At 40.3% G+C, this 15,823-nt stretch overlaps 1 pseudogene; it reads right to left on the bottom strand.

The window, feature by feature from the left end:
• Positions 1–6,737: 6,737 nt before the first annotated feature.
• LOC125164783 (tigger transposable element-derived protein 1-like) lies at positions 6,738–15,253 on the bottom strand (annotated as a pseudogene).
• Between the last annotated feature and the right edge of the window lie 570 nt (positions 15,254–15,823).

Raw genomic sequence — 15,823 nt, 5'->3', positions numbered from 1 at the left:
TTTCTGTTTTATCATTATCTATTTTATTTTCTTTTTTAATTCAAACTCATTGAAGGCAGAGACTCTTCCTTATTTTCCTTACATACTCCAAGGGCCCAGTGTGGGTTACAAGTGCATTGTATAAGAGCTATTTCTAGATCAACACTAGTATAATCCTGAATGTCAAAAATATGCAAGGACAAGGATACCATTGTGCCTACACAAAATCTGGACAAAAATAAGCTGTGCTTATGAGCAAATGAGCTTAAGGATGGAGGGAAGAAGTTTGAATTTACTTTTTTTTTTTCACCAAAATTATACTGTTCATAGAGCTTATGGATCCTGAAAAGCTACCAAATACTTCCAAACAACTGTATTTTTCCTATTCCCAGAAAACCTCTCAAATAGCAGGTCTGCTACCAGGTGTGTGGATAATGGGACTCCTGCCAGATCCCTGGGAGAGTTCCTACCGGGCCACTGGGAGGGTCCCTGGGCAAGTCGGACTAACCTCAGACTGCAGCTGTGAGGAACTAGAACTGAATCAAAGGACTGTTTCAGGGTCTGAAACAGACAGATGGTACTGCTGACGGGATGAAGCCCAAACAGCTCTATTGCCCAGTCTACAGGGGGTTGGGACTGGTTCTGAGTCTGAAATTGGGATCGCAGTTGGTGAGCCCGCCACCTAGACATGGATCTGCCTTCTCAAAATTGTCCTCCTTGGTTGTGTGCTCCTGTGGGGTTTTGTAACCTCCTGTCTGGAAACCAAGGCTCCCATAAATCCACTTTTATCCATGGAGGCCATGGGGGAATATGAACGAGGGACTACCTATTCAGCCATCTTGTGGACATCATTCTCAAAGTATATAGTCATTAGCTATAACCTTTTATAGAACTTTGTCCTTGAATTTACATATGCACATGTATTCTTACAAAAACATAAACATGCTTATGCTATGTTTATTATTCAACTACTATGGGGATCGGGTCAAGTGGAAGAGAGAGGTAGACTTCCAAACGTCATTCTTGCTTAGGGGATCGTAGAAGCAGTGTGTTAGTGGAATTGGCAGTTGTAGCATAGCTTCCAATTCATACAGCTTCTTGCCTGTTGTAGGAGCAGCAACTGTCTTGGTGGTGTGGCTCCCAGAAGCAGGGAGGTTTCATGGACATACCCTGCAGTCCTCCCACCAGTCCTAGAAGTGATTCCATAAACTGTTAATTCCCTGCAACCATTTTCCTTCATTAAACTGATTAGATTATTTCCTACTCTTCTGTTGTGGTTGAACTCAGACTTATATACTTCTCTTCTTGCTGACATCCCTCATGTCTTTGAGTGATTTTATTTTCTTGGACCCATCACCTTATTTTGGAGTAGGGCAAGAAGAATCCTTTTTTCTCCTCTGGTAAGGAGGAGGAAAAAGCCACACTACTTCTCCAAAGGTTGCTCTCTATGAAGGACTCTCTTCTCTTCCTCTTCCCTAGTCTTTTGCTTACAAGGATAAGGATAATGTTTGGGTGTGGCAGAATCAGTTCAGATGTCACTAAATAACTGGAGGGGCTGTCTGGCCCTCAATTATTTGTGGCCCCTTCTATCATAGGAGTACTTTACACACTCAAGTTTTCACCTTTGGGCCCCCGTTTGCAGTGATAAGGCAATGAGGAAACCCCTCCACACAACATCTGTTCCAGAGGCTATTGAAGAAATATCGATCAGGAAGTATTGTTAGCTGGGGCTCCTTTTTTTGCAGTAGAGATGGAGAGACTGCACTGGTTTGAACTAAGTTCACAGGACAAGGTGAGAATTTGAGGGTGGAAGGCTTAAAGAGAGGGCTGTGGCAAACAAACAAACAAACAAACAAAAACAAACAAAAAACCCCACAAAACAAACAACATTTTCAGGCCCCTAGCTTGCATGTGGCATCATTTCCTGAGATGGCGACTGTGGGAGGAATTGTAGTGGGACAAAGGTCACAATATGGTTTTGGACAAGTGTGAGATGTCTCTTGGGATGTGCAGATAGAGGTAACAATAGGAGAGCTGGTGCAGGAAGAGAGGCTGTGCTGGAGATGTAATGTTGCAGTTGTAGGGTTTGAAACTCGGTAGACAAGATTGTCCAGAGAAAAGAATAGAAGAAAGTGAAGGGAGAAAGTAGTTCCTTTTATTGCTGGTTTTATTTTATTCATTAATTTTTTTAATGTTTATTTATTTTTGAGAGAGAGAGAGAGAGACAGAGAGACGGAGACAGAGCATGAGCAGGGGAGGGGTGGAGAGAGAGGGAGACCCAGAATCTGAGCTGTCAGCACAGAGCCTGATGCAGGGCTCGAACCCATGAACCGTGAGATCATGACCTGAGCCAGAGTTGGACACTTAGCCAACTGAGCCACCCAGGCATAGTTAAAAAAAAAAAAAAAAAAAAAAAAAAAAGTTTTTTCCTTTAAATAGTGTAAGTTTATCATGTTAGCATAGTGATGGGAAGCAGTAGTGAGGGAGAGGTCGAAGAAGAAGTGTTGGCCCCTTGATTGGCCAAAGGGCGCTTTAAAAAATTATTTATTTTATTATTATTATTGTTTTATTGGAAGCAGAAGGGAAGAAAGAAGCTTGGCTATAGATGCAGATAAATTTGTAGCCACAATTATAGAAAGTTGAAGGGGTTCCCATCTTAAGACTCAGGAGGAGTCAAATGTCTTTTTGGTGCCTAAGAATAATCAGTGTCACTGGTTTCTGCAGCTATGAAACAAGCAGAGTTCATATTTGTATGACTTTATGAGCAGAAATTTTATCAATTGTCCGTTTTTTCTTTCTTTTTATTTTTAAAATATTTTTATTTATTTTGAGAAAGAGAGAGACAGACAAGAGAGTGAGCAAGGGAGGGGCAGACAGAGAGGGAGACACAGAATCTGAAGCAGGCTCCAGGCTCTGAGCTGTCAGCACAGAGCCTGACATGGGGTTCGAGCTCACGGACTGGGAGATCATGACCTGAACTGAAATTGATGCTTAACTGACTGAGCCACTCAGGCTCCCCGATTGTCCTTTTTTTTTTTTTTTCTAAATTATCCCTTAGCTGTCTATATTTCCTGGGGGAGGTGAGGAGGACTAGTATAAGTGAATCAAAGGGGAAAAAAAAAAATCAAAGGTTGAAAAGCCTTGTAGGACATAACACTTTGAAACTAAACTTTCAGGATCAACAATGTACATTTTCTGAAGGAGACAAAAATGATACACCCAATAGTAATAACCAGCAGGTTTTATTTTAAATAGGACCTAACACCATTGAAGGAAAACTTAACCTTTCACAACCCTTTATTAATTTTTTTTCTAAAGCCACGCATTCTAAGAATACTGATATTTTCTGGGCAGCTAACTACTGCACTTCTACTGTAGAGCCCACGCCTAAGATTGAGATACAAAAGATCCGCTCCTCTGAAATTGTTAGAAGCCACAGCAAAAGGACTGGGGCACTGACCAAAAGGAGATGAGTCATTCGTAGGAAAGCATTTTTCTCAGGGATGTAGGGCCCAGAGGCTGAAGGCGCACAGGCAAGACTGGCGATGTACTTGCAAATTAACTGCGTGAAAGCCTCAGTCACTGTCATCATTCTCGGCACGTTCAGGCCCATGGAGTAAAACAGCATTTCAGTACTGATGTATCTGCTGCCATTTGAGCCACTTTGTAGTAGATTTAAAAAGATGAGGGATGCAATATTAACGGTAAAGAGAAGGGGAGGGGTGGGCAGGAACAAGGAAGATGACTTCACATTTCGCTGTGTATTTCCAAACCACATTTCCTCTAAAGAGATTCTTGTTCATATTCTTATCCTGTGGTCAAATGAGCCCCATCCAAACACTCAGGCAGCATCTGGCTATGGGGGTCTAATCCTGACGAGTGTGCAATGCTTTCAAGAAAAAAAGACTTAAATAAGTGAAATGACTCAAGAAAAGTTCCAGGCAATAGCTGAGTAAGTATTAAATTGTGAGGAAGTGACAAATGCTGTGGGAATTCAGTAAAAACAATGAAGCACAGTGGGTTTGGGCAAGAAGGAGAGATTGTGGAAAGGATATGTCTTGAAGAAGGTGGCAGGGGTGAGAGGATTAGAAAGGAGGAGAGAAGCATGTAGGAGGAGTGTTGTGACCAGGGTTCTCGGAGCAGGCTTCGGGAAGCATCGATGGTCATGATGCTGATGGAGATGTGATGTGGAGAAAGAGAATGAGGGATGAGTAGGATCTGAGGCAACACCGAAATGAGCGCCAGCCCAGGGGAGCCAGCTCCCTGGTCTAACCATGCCCTTTATGATGGATTAGTTCAGTAATTAACAAGTATAATTCAGTTCCTTCTTACTGGTTCGTTGTTACTTTGTTTCCTTTATTAATGAAAAATAGAGGAATTCTAGAATGCTGTCTGGTTCAATGTACCCGCATGCTAAGGCAGGCTGTTGATCAGGGCCTTTCTCTGAAAGCAGGTAACACAGACAAAGAGGAAAAAAGGTGAGACAATAAAAGATGTGCCCTTGTGAGCGATGGGGTGGCTACTATGCCCAGGGCTGACTGAGCTGGGGACCTGGGGTCACGTTGGGCGATGCGAGCCTCTCAGTTTACTCATTAGTTCTTAGACCAAACAGGAGAATTATGTCTCAGGGCTTTGATAAGTCATGTTCTTTTGGGGCACTGTAGTTCTGAGGATTTAATCAGCGATAGGTGGGGAGTGAGACAGTGCTCTCCAGAGAGCTGCTGATAGTTTGCCTGCATTTACTAATTTCTCAGGGACACTCCGCTTCAATGAACTCAGGACCACAAATTGATCAGCTCCATCTGCTGGCATGATTTGCCCTCCTAGCAAAGCCAAGCCAACCTGTCTATTTCCTTACTTTAAAAAAAATTTTTTTCCATGCACTTGCTTGAACATTTCTTTCACTATAATTGCTACGTATTCTTATTTTTGTAGTATTATATACATGGTTATAAGTCATCTCAAATCTTTTTTTGAAGGAAATAAAAGATAATAATAGTTTTTTCTTTGGCTTACATAAGAAATTATGAGGGGAGAAAACCCCTCAGAGAAGCCATCTAGGATATTTACCTGTTATGAGGTAGGATTAAACTAACCCCTACAGTCTGTTTTTAAAGACTTTCTGAGAGGGGCGCCTGGGTGGCGCAGTCGGTTAAGCGTCCGACTTCAGCCAGGTCACGATCTCGCGGTCCGTGAGTTCGAGCCCCGAGTCAGGCTCTGGGCTGATGGCTCAGAGCCTGGAGCCTGTTTCCGATTCTGTGTCTCCCTCTCTCTCTGCCCCTCCCCCGTTCATGTTCTGTCTCTCTCTGTCCCAAAAATAAATAAACGTTGAAAAAAAAATTAAAAAAAAAAAAAGACTTTCTGAGAGAAGTAACTTGTATCTCTGTGATACATTTTCATATTTGCCATGGCTCAATGTCAGGAATTCCTTTATGTTTAACCTAAATTCATAGGTTACATTTTTTTTTTAAGTTTTTAAAGTTTATTTATTGAGAGAGAGAGAGACAGAGACAGAGAGAGTGAGCAAGTGGGGGAGGGGCAGAGAGAGGGAGAGAGAGAATCCCAAGCAGGCTCCAGACTGTCAGCACAGAACCTGATGTAGGGCTTGAACCCACAAACCATGGGATCATGACCTGGACTGCAATCAAGAGTCAGATGCTCAATAGACTGAGATACCGAGGCGCCACCATAGGTTACATTTTAATAAGAGTTTCTCTTTTACTCACCTTAGGGGTGTTTGCTCCTTCTTGTTTCAGCTCTTAGTTGTCCCTTCCAACCTCAAAGTCATGCTTGGGAGATGCGCCCACCCCATCTGGTAGGTCCCTGGGGGCCTAGGCCCTGGGTGTGGTAGGCACAAGCCTTCAAGAGAAGGTTCAGTGATTGGTGTGTGTGTGTGTGTGTGTGTGGACTCATACCTGAGGACCAGGAGTTCTGCTTACCAGATGCTTGGCAGCTGGCCAGGAGGGGTCCTGACATTTGGGCAGGTAGGCAGTTTGAGGCCAGTGGGCCTCTGTTGAGGTGTCACCAGGCCACCACAGTACTAGAGTGAGCTCCATAGGACTTTTGGATCTTGGCGGGTTTCCCTTTCAGGGTCATGTGTTCCAGCCCTGGCATCTGCTATGAGATCAGTCAGGGAGGGTGTCAGGGCATGCTCCCACCTCCTACTCTTTCCCTCCAGCCCCCTTGGTGTTTTCACACCATTCCCCTCTGGACTTTTATCCTCAATCATGCAAAGCACACGAAACATGGCGACCCTCTGTCTACAGTAGAGCAGGACTGCTTCTTAGAAACACAGGACTAATTTCTTAGAAACTCTCTAGTAGGTGAGAACAGCTTTCATTATGTGTTGGTGAGTCACTCCTTCTCAAGGAAGGAGAGAATAATTTTCCCAGAGAAGCAAAATGACAACAGATACCTCCCCCAAATAGGGCTTTTATATTTTGACTCCCAAGGAAAATGAGCAGAACTGAATAGCATTCTGATTTATTTATTTATTTATTTATTTATTTAATAGCATTCTGATTTAGTTGTCACAGCACATCATAAGCTTGGTGATGATTATTAAAATCATAAAATGGCCTCCTTCTATTTTCTGGCCACAATAAGAACAATCCTTTTATTCTTTCAAAAATTAATTATTTTCCAAAGCTTGTCATCTTTATTATTTTTCTTGTGTCTTTCCCCAAATCTTCATATCTTTCTTTAAAATCAGGCCCTACTACTACTCAGTGCTCATGAAGGCTCTGTTTGATGCAAAGTCATATCAGGGTCTTAAGTGACACTTTGGTAGCCACTTGTCCTATGCAGATTTTAGTTTTGGAATTGTTATAATTGTACTGCTTTGCTAAGTCATGCTCGCTTTGCTCCATGTTATCTGGATAGCCAATTGGCAAAGCAGCTTTGGCGAACCCTGAGATAGAGGTAGTGGAACAGTTCACGTCTTAGAGAAACTACCTCCCAGATGCGTGGCCTCTATGCTGCTGCCTTGGGTCAGTTTGACGGCTTTTTAGTTTCTATCCTGGGACTCCACCTGTTTTAGTCCAAATATATATTAGGTGTAAGTTACATTAACTCTGTCTTGAAGATGGCGTAGTCAGATAGAGGTTCATCTGTCTCCCATGACAAGAAGTCTGGGGTTGTTGCCCGGTAGCATTGGTTCAGCTGCTCATCAGCATCACTGGGGTCCTAGCTCTGCCCTTCTTACTTCTGCTACCTTTCATTCTCATATTTTTGGTCTCATGATGCCAAATGGGATCTATAGCTCCACACATGGTATCAGTGATATATGTGCATGGGGTGGAGGAAGAGCTGAAAGCCCTCAGCACCCTCTTCTCTTGCCTAGAAATCTGAAGCTATACTTCATTGGCCACATCTTTGGCCACCCCTACCGGCACAGGAGAGTAGGAAAGAGATGAGGTTTTCTGGCCTTGATGGCAGAGAGGAGCACAAGAGAAAAGGGTTGGAAATGGCTGTTTGATCACCTAACCACCAGTGCTGCAAATCACACAAGAAAGAGGCATTCCAAAGTTGTTAATTAGGATGGTCCCTGTACAGGAGCTTTGCCAACTTGTTGTTGGGGAATTCCTCAAATTAGGGGAGGTAAGTTCTGTCTTCACTACTGCAGATGAAAATACCAGAAACCCACTTTCCCAGCCTTCCTTGAACTAAGGTGGGAATCTGAGAGGGAGAGGTGGGGTGGGGGAGAAGCCCATGTCCAGTTGTACTTGAAGCCAGTCTTACCCCCACCCCTCTCCAAAACCATTCAGTTGTATGGGTCGGTATACATAGGTCATCACACTTTTTTCCTGAAGACAATTTGGGTTGAGGTTTCTGTCACTTGAAAGCAAAAGCATCCGAGTTAATACATACTTAGAGTAAAATTCTTCTGGTATAAAATAATAAAACTACTTCACTGGTATAATTTTTGTTTCTAAAAACTTCGTCAGCTTCCTTAGACCAGTTAAAGCCACAAATCCTTGTTCTTTCTTCTTCTCATTACCCCCTCTTCCCACTCCACCGTAGCATGGTGTCTGTGTTGTCTTAAGGACCTTTATTCCAAAAGATAAATCATAATGGACATAAATTCCACTTGCAATAAAGCTATTCAAAACTCTTATTTCCCCATCCCCCGTACAACATATATTCCCATGGGAATATATATTCCCATATATTTACATTGTTTCAGAGAATATTTGGAGGTTGTAGTAGCCAGCTTCTAAGACAGCCCCCACTCATCTTACCTCCTGATATTCATACCCTTGTGTGCTTCTGTCTCACATTGAACCAGGTTGGTCTGGTACAGCATATACCCTGATACGTTGCTAGTGGTGATCCACTGATTTGTCCTAAAGATTTTGGCAGTCAGTGCACAAAGAAGGAGACACAATTAGTATGATCCAGAAAGAGACTACTTCAATAGTCCTTAAAAAGAACATTGTGCAATATCATGAACAGATGTTTCAAAAACAATGTTTTCAGGAGAAATAAATTTGCTCCTATTTAGGCTTATAGTGTCTAATAATCACATCAGTTGTAAGAAATAGAATGTTTTCCTTCAAAAATGGAATAGGCTTAATTCTAGACCCAGCAAAGATGGGTTCAAGTATAAAGAACTCACCAGTATGAAGAAATTAATGAGAGTCGGAGCTCACAATTCAGATTCGTCTTCAATGAGCTTTTTAAAAAAATGGATTTTTTAAAAGTTTATTTATTTATTTTGAAAGAGACAGAAAGAAAGAAGGGGCCAGGGGAGGAGCAGAGACAGAGGGGGGCAGAGGATCCAAAGTGGGCTTTGTGCTGACAGCAGAGAGCCCAACATGGGGTTTGAACTCATGAGCTGTGAGATCGTAACCTGAGCTGAAGTTAGATGCTTAACTGACTGAGCCACCCAGGCTCCCTTAAAAACTGAATTTTTAATTAATTGTTTTACATGAGAGTGCATTTAAAAGACTCACTGAGAAGTGGGATCTATGATCATTAAACAGTTGGATTTGGCTTATAAATCCCTGGAAAATAAACCTCCCAAATGTTCTTGAATCTGCTTTCATTTATATATAAGACAGCTAGAAAAATACAACAATATCATGTTGTAAAAAAGACAACTAACTAATCACATCCTGTGTGGATTTCTTAGATCTAAGTCTTCTTAAGGATAATATACATTAGCACATAACTTTGGGGCACTATAATCAGGAGAATGAACCCACAACAATGGGGATAAATTAATTCAGTGTTGTGCTGCAGTTGGCTTGTACCAGCTCCCTTCCCAACTCTGTGATCAGTGACTGCATGCTGGGAGCTTCAAATCAGTCAGTTGTTATAACTTCTCCAGCACACTGCTGGATGAATTTCTCAAATAGAGTGTTGAGCAAATGAAGCAAAACAGTATATATGGTGTGATCCATTTATAAATAAACTACAAAAATTGGCCAAACTAATCTATACTTGTAGCGGCCAGGAGAGAGAAAGGGTGGTGAACGAAAGGGGTATGAGGTGGGCCCTGGAGGTGTTTGTGAGATTTTATTGCTTGACTTGGGTGCTGGGATCATGGATGTATTCACTTTTTGAAAATTCATAAATATGTACCCTTCTGAATTGTACATGTTTCCATATGTACATTATCCTTCAATAAAAAGTTAAAAATAACAAAAAAGTAAGCAAGCCATTAGACTAAAAATGAGTCTTTAAACAAGATAAAGAGTTATAAAACAAAAACAAAAGACAAAGATATATAATAGAAGGCAACGAAATCTGCAAAAAGCAAAACTCTTTCTGTAGGAATTGGGTGTCCTGGTATTTGACACATTGTATGTGTCATTGCATAGGCGTGGAATCAATGAACCAATGGACAGTTCTCTTGAACCAATGGACATTTCTCTTAAAATCCTCCTCCAGTCAACTCTGCAAATACATTATTTCAAACATTGTTATAGAAACTCTTTTTTAATTAAAAAATTTTTTTTTATGTTTATTTATTTTTGAGAGAGAGAGGCAGGCAGAGCATAGGAAGGAGAGGGGCAGAGAGAGAGGTAGATACAGAATCCAACATGGGCTTCAGGCTCTGAGCTGTCAGCACAGAGCCTGACGTGGGGCTCGAACTCATGAACTGTGAGATCATGACCTGAGCCGAAGTCAGACGCTTAACTGACTGAGCCACCCAGGAGCCCCATTAATTGTTTTTATCAACATAAAAATGTTTCCTAGTTAGGTATTTAAAAGTATCAATTCTCGGGATGCCTGGGTGGCTCAGTCAGTTAAGTGTCCGACTTTGGCTCATGTCACGATCTCATGGTTTGTGAGTTTGAGCCCTGCATCGGGCTGTGTGCTGAGAGCTAAGAGCCTGGATCCTGCTTCCATTTCTGTGTCTCCCTCTCTCTCTGCCCCTCCCTGCGCAAGCTCTGTCTCTCCTTCAAAAATCAATAAACATTAAAAAAAAATTTTTTTAAAGTATCAATTCTCTTTGTGCATACAGTTTTTTTGCAATCATACTTAACTTTGCAGCAAATAACATGAGACAGGCAACAGGAATAATGAGATATCTGGAAATAACTTTATACAATGCATCAAGGAATGAAAGAGAAATTCCCAATTTACAAGTGAAAAAGGCTCAAAGAGCCTCTTCTTGTAGATTTACTTAGTCCATAGTGATACTTCTGCAAGTGACTGCTTATGGTGGGTGTTGCTGATTCGACTTTTTATTCCCACCAAGCATCTCTTATTTGGTTCTATGAAAGTTTGATAATTCAGTTCCATTGCAAGAGTAGCTTTTGTGGTTTCCTTGCAGAAAACCCTCTAGAATTCATCTGTTAACATCGGTAGCAGCTCTTCTATTATTAGACAAACAAAACAAAATAAAACTTTTTTATTTATGCCATAAAGTATCATGTAATAGCATATTATACAATATGATAAAATATATTCTTTTTCATCTATTTCTCTAAACTTCCTAAGATCTTACTACAATGAAAAAGGTGGCATCAGTAAGGAGTGGGTTGGACTCTATTAAATACCTTCAGGAAACCCTCTGTAAATGTTTCTTTCAACTAAGCTTCTGATAAATACTTATATAGCAGCTCATGTCTATTGCTCTTTATTTGGATACCATAGGATTTTTTTTTTACAATTGTAACTACTTATTAAGGACTTTTAAGTGGATAACTAAAAGAAGTTAATAGCTGAAAATATCTTTGAGGGCATCTGAACCTACTCACTTATTTATTTATTTTATTGAAGTATAAATAGACATAAAAATCCAATTAGATTCAGGTGTACATCACAGTGAGTCAATATTTTTATACATTACAAAATGATCCCCATATTTAGTCGTTATGATCTATTGCTATATGAAATTATTTTAATATTTTTTACTATATTCCCTATGCTGTACATTACATACCTAAGATTTATTTACAGTTGACCCTTGAAAAACACAGATCTGAACTACAGAAGTCCACGTTTACATGGATTTAAAAATAAACACAGCATGGAACTCTAAATGTATTTTCTGTTCCTTATGATTTTCTTAATAAGATTTTCTTTTCTTTAGCTTACTTTATTGTAAGAATAGAATATATAGGGGCACTTAGGTGGCTCAGTTGATTAAAGGGCTGACTCTTGATTTTGGCTCAGGTCATGATCTTGTGGTTCATGAAGCTGAGCCCTGCTTTGGGCTCTGCGCTGATGGAGCATAGTTTGCTTAGGATTCTGTCTCCTTCTCTCTGTCTCTCCCTTGCTTGCTCTCTCACTCTCTCTCTCTCAAAATAAATAAATAAACATTAAAACAAATGATAGAGTATATAATACATGTAACATACAAAAATATGTGTTTTTTAATGCTTATTTACTTTTGAGAGAGAGAGAGAGAGAGAGCGAGTGGGGGAGGGACAGAGAGAGACAGAGACACAGAATCCGAGGCAGGCTCCGGGCTCGGACACATAACCGACGGAGCCACCCAGGCGCCCCTACAAAATATGTGTTAATCAACTGTTTATGTTATCAGTAAGCCTTCTGGTTAGCAGTGGGCTGTGAGTAGTTAAGTTTTGGGGGACTCAAAAGTTACAAGCAGATTTCTGATTGCATGGAGGGGTCAGAGCTCCTTACTCCCACATTGTTCAAAGGTCAACTATGTTTTATAAGTAGAGGTTTATAGCTCTTAGCCCCATTCACTTATGTCCCCAGCCCCTCTACCCCCTGGCAGCCCCCAGTTTGCTTCCTGTGTCTCTTAATCTGTTTCTGTTGTGTTTTGTTTGTTCATCTGTTTTGTTTCTATTAGATTCCGCATATAAGTGGAATCATATGGCATTTGTCTTTCTCTGTCTGACTTATTTCACTTATCATGATGCCCTCTAGGTTCATCTATGCTGTTGCAAATGACAAGATCTCATTCTTTTTTATGGCTGAGTAGGAAGCCATCTGATTTAACACTGAGAAACACTGGAGGTCAGATTGGCATCTAACTGGGAATGTTCAAGCACATGACAAAGCTCAAAATCTTATCTTAATAGGAAAGTGGCCCCTAAGTGCTGTGATAATAAAGCTAAATTCATGCACTCTCCATTTGAGAGTTCCAATATTTTCTCTGTTGCTTGACTGATTTAAGTGATATGTGAGGAATATACACTACAAAAACAACCCTTTATTAGGCAAGATTTAATTTCTTTCTGGGCTCAATATCCGTAAAGTGGAGATAATAATGAAAGCGAAGAAAAATTATGAGCTTAAATTAAAATATATCAGTAATGTGTGTTTGTATCTTGCAATGTGTGTTTGTATATATACTGATAAAATATATCAGTAATGTGTGTTTGTATCTTCCCTATCACCTCAGGGAAATGTCATTGTATTTTCATTGCTCCTGACTGGCATTTATTTGAATTTCATTCAGTTAAAAAATGTGTACAGAGTCTCTACTCTATTAAGCCCTCACATACTAAGGAGGGTATAAGAATAGTTGAGGTATAATTCCTGTGGCCAATAAGTTTCCAACAATTTGTGGGAGACAAGTGCACACATGAGAAATGAACATATATGCCATACAATGGGTCTCCTGGAACAAGTGTACTATTGGAATTTAGCTGGTACAGGCATACCTCAGAGGTATTCTGGGTTTGGTTCCAGGCAACTGCAGTAAATTAAATATCACAATAAGGCAAGTAAAATGAACTTTCTGGTTTTCCAGGGCATATAAAAGTTGTTTACGCTGTACCATAGTCTATTAAGTGTACCATAGCATTATATCTAAAAGGTAATAATGTACTTACCTTAATTAAAAAAAAATAATTTATTGCTAAAAAAGGCCAACCATCATCTGAGCTTTCGAGGAGCCCTAATCTTTTTGCTGGTGAATGATCTAACGTTGATGTTGATGGCTGCTGACTGATTAGGGTGGTGGTGGCTGAAATCTGGGGTGGCTGTGGCAATTTCTTAAAATAAGACAATGATAAAGTTTTCCATATCAATTGACTCATCCTTTCATGAACAATTTCTCTGTAGCATGTGACACTGTTTGATAGCATTTCACCCACAGGAGAACTTTCAAAATTGGATTCAATCCTCTCACACCCTGCTGCTGCTTTATCAAGCAAGCTTATATAATATTCTATATCCTTTGTTGTCATTTCAATAATATTAGCAGTATCTTCACCAGGAATAGATTCCATTTTAAGAAATCACTTTCTTTGTTCATCTGTAAGAAGCAACTCCTCATCTGTTAAAATTTTATCCTGAAATTGTAGCAGTTCAATCACATCTCCAGGTTCCACTCCTGGTTTTAATTTTCTTGCTATTTTCACCACATTGGCAGTTATTTCCTCCACTGAAGTCTTCAACCCCTCAACGTTATCCATGAAGGTTGGAATAAACTTTTTCCAAACACCTGTTAATATTGATATTTTGACCCCTTCCCATGAATCATAAATGTTCTTAATGTGATATAGAATGATGAATTCTTTCCTGAAGGTTTTCAATTTATTTTGCTTAGATCCATCAAAAGAGTCACTGTCTTTGGCAGCTATAGCCTTATGGAATGAATTTCTTAAATAATAAGACCTGAAAGTTGAAATTACTTCTTTTATTTTTTATTTTTTTTTTTTTTTGAGAGAGAGAGAGAGAGATAGAGAATGAGTGGGGGAGGGGCAGAGAGAGAGGGAGACAGAATCCCAGGCAGGTTTCCTGCAATCAGCACAGAGCCCAATGCGGGGCTTGAACTCACAAACCGTGAGATCATGACCTGAGCTGAAACCAAGAGTCAGATGCTTAACTGACTGAGCCACCCAGGCACTGCAAAATCTTGATCCATGTGCTGCAGAATGGATGTTGTGTTAGCAGGTATGAAAACAATATGAATCTCATCCATTTCCACCAGAGCTCTTGGGTGACCAGGTGCATTGTCAATGAGCAGGAATATTTTGAAAGGAATCTTTTTTTCTGAGTAATAAGTCTCAACAGCTTAGAATATACAATAAACCATGTTGTAAACAGATGGACTGCCATCTGGACTTTGTTGTTCCATTTATAGAGCACAGGCAGAATAGATTTTAGCATAATTCTCAAGCCCCTAGGATTCCTGAAACGGCCAATAAGCAGAGGCTTCAGCTTAAAGTCACCAGCTGTTATTTGCCCCTAACAAGAGAGTCAACCTGTCCTTTGAATCTTTGAAGCCAGGCATTGACTTCTCCTCTGTAGCTACGACAATCCTAGATGACCTTTCCTTCCAGTAGAAGGCTGTTTCATCTACACTGGAAATCTGTTGGTTGGTGTAGCCACCTTCATGAATTATCTCAGCTGGACCTTCTGGAGAACTTGCTGCAGCTTCTCCATCAGCACTTGCTGCTTCATCTTGAACTTTGATGTTATGGAGACGGCTTCTTTCCTTAAACCTCATGAACCAACCTTTCCTAGCTTCAAACTTTTCTTCTGCAGCTTCTTGTCTCAGCCTTCATAGAAATGGAGAGAATTAGGGCCATGCTCTGGATTAGGCTTTTGCTTAAGGGAATGTTGTGGCTGGTTTGATCTTCTATTCAAACCACCCAAACTTTCTCCATATCAGCAATAAGGCTGATTTGCTTTCTTAGCATTCATGTGCTCACTGGCACAGCCCCTTTAATTTTTTTCAAGAACTTTTCCTTTGCACTGAAAACTTGACTAACTGGTACAAAAGCTTTCCACCTATCTTGGCTTTTGACATGTTTTCCTTGCCAAGCTTAATTATTTTTAGCTTTTGCTTTAAAGTAAGAGGTATACAACTTCTTCTTTTACTTGAACACTGAGAAGGCATTAAAGAGTTCCTGATTGGCCTAATTTCAATATTGTTGTCTCTTGGGGAATAGGGTGGTTTGGAGAGAAAGACAGAGAGACAGAGAGAGAGAGAGAGATGGAGGAACAGCCAGTTGGCAGAGCGGTCAGAACACATACATTTATCAGTTAAGTTCACTGTTTTATATGGGTGTGGTCCCTGGCATCCCCAAAACAATTACAATAGTAACATCAAAGATCACTGATCACAGGTCACCATAACACAGATAATAATGATGAAAAAGTTTGAAATATTGTGTGAGTTACCAAAATGTGACACAGAGACGCGAAGTGAGCAAGTGCTGTTGGAAAAATAGCTCTGATGGTCTTTCTTGACAGAGGGTTGCCACAAACCTTCAATTAGTAAAAACAAAACTAACAAAACAAACAAACACACAAAACCAAGTTTCTGTGAAATGCAGTAAAATGAAGCACAAGCAAACCAGGTATACCTGTACCATAAAAAGATGAGGAAGAGGCTCCTGGTCAGATATTTTTGGAAACACTGCACTGATTAAGTTAAAATTAACTAGATGCTTACATCAAGGATTTT

Source organism: Prionailurus viverrinus, chromosome B1 (assembly GCF_022837055.1).
Source record: "Prionailurus viverrinus isolate Anna chromosome B1, UM_Priviv_1.0, whole genome shotgun sequence".
NCBI classification, from domain to species: domain Eukaryota; kingdom Metazoa; phylum Chordata; class Mammalia; order Carnivora; family Felidae; genus Prionailurus; species Prionailurus viverrinus.
The sequence above is the reverse complement of the archived record's forward strand: the minus strand, read 5'-3'. Positions and strand labels throughout refer to the sequence as shown.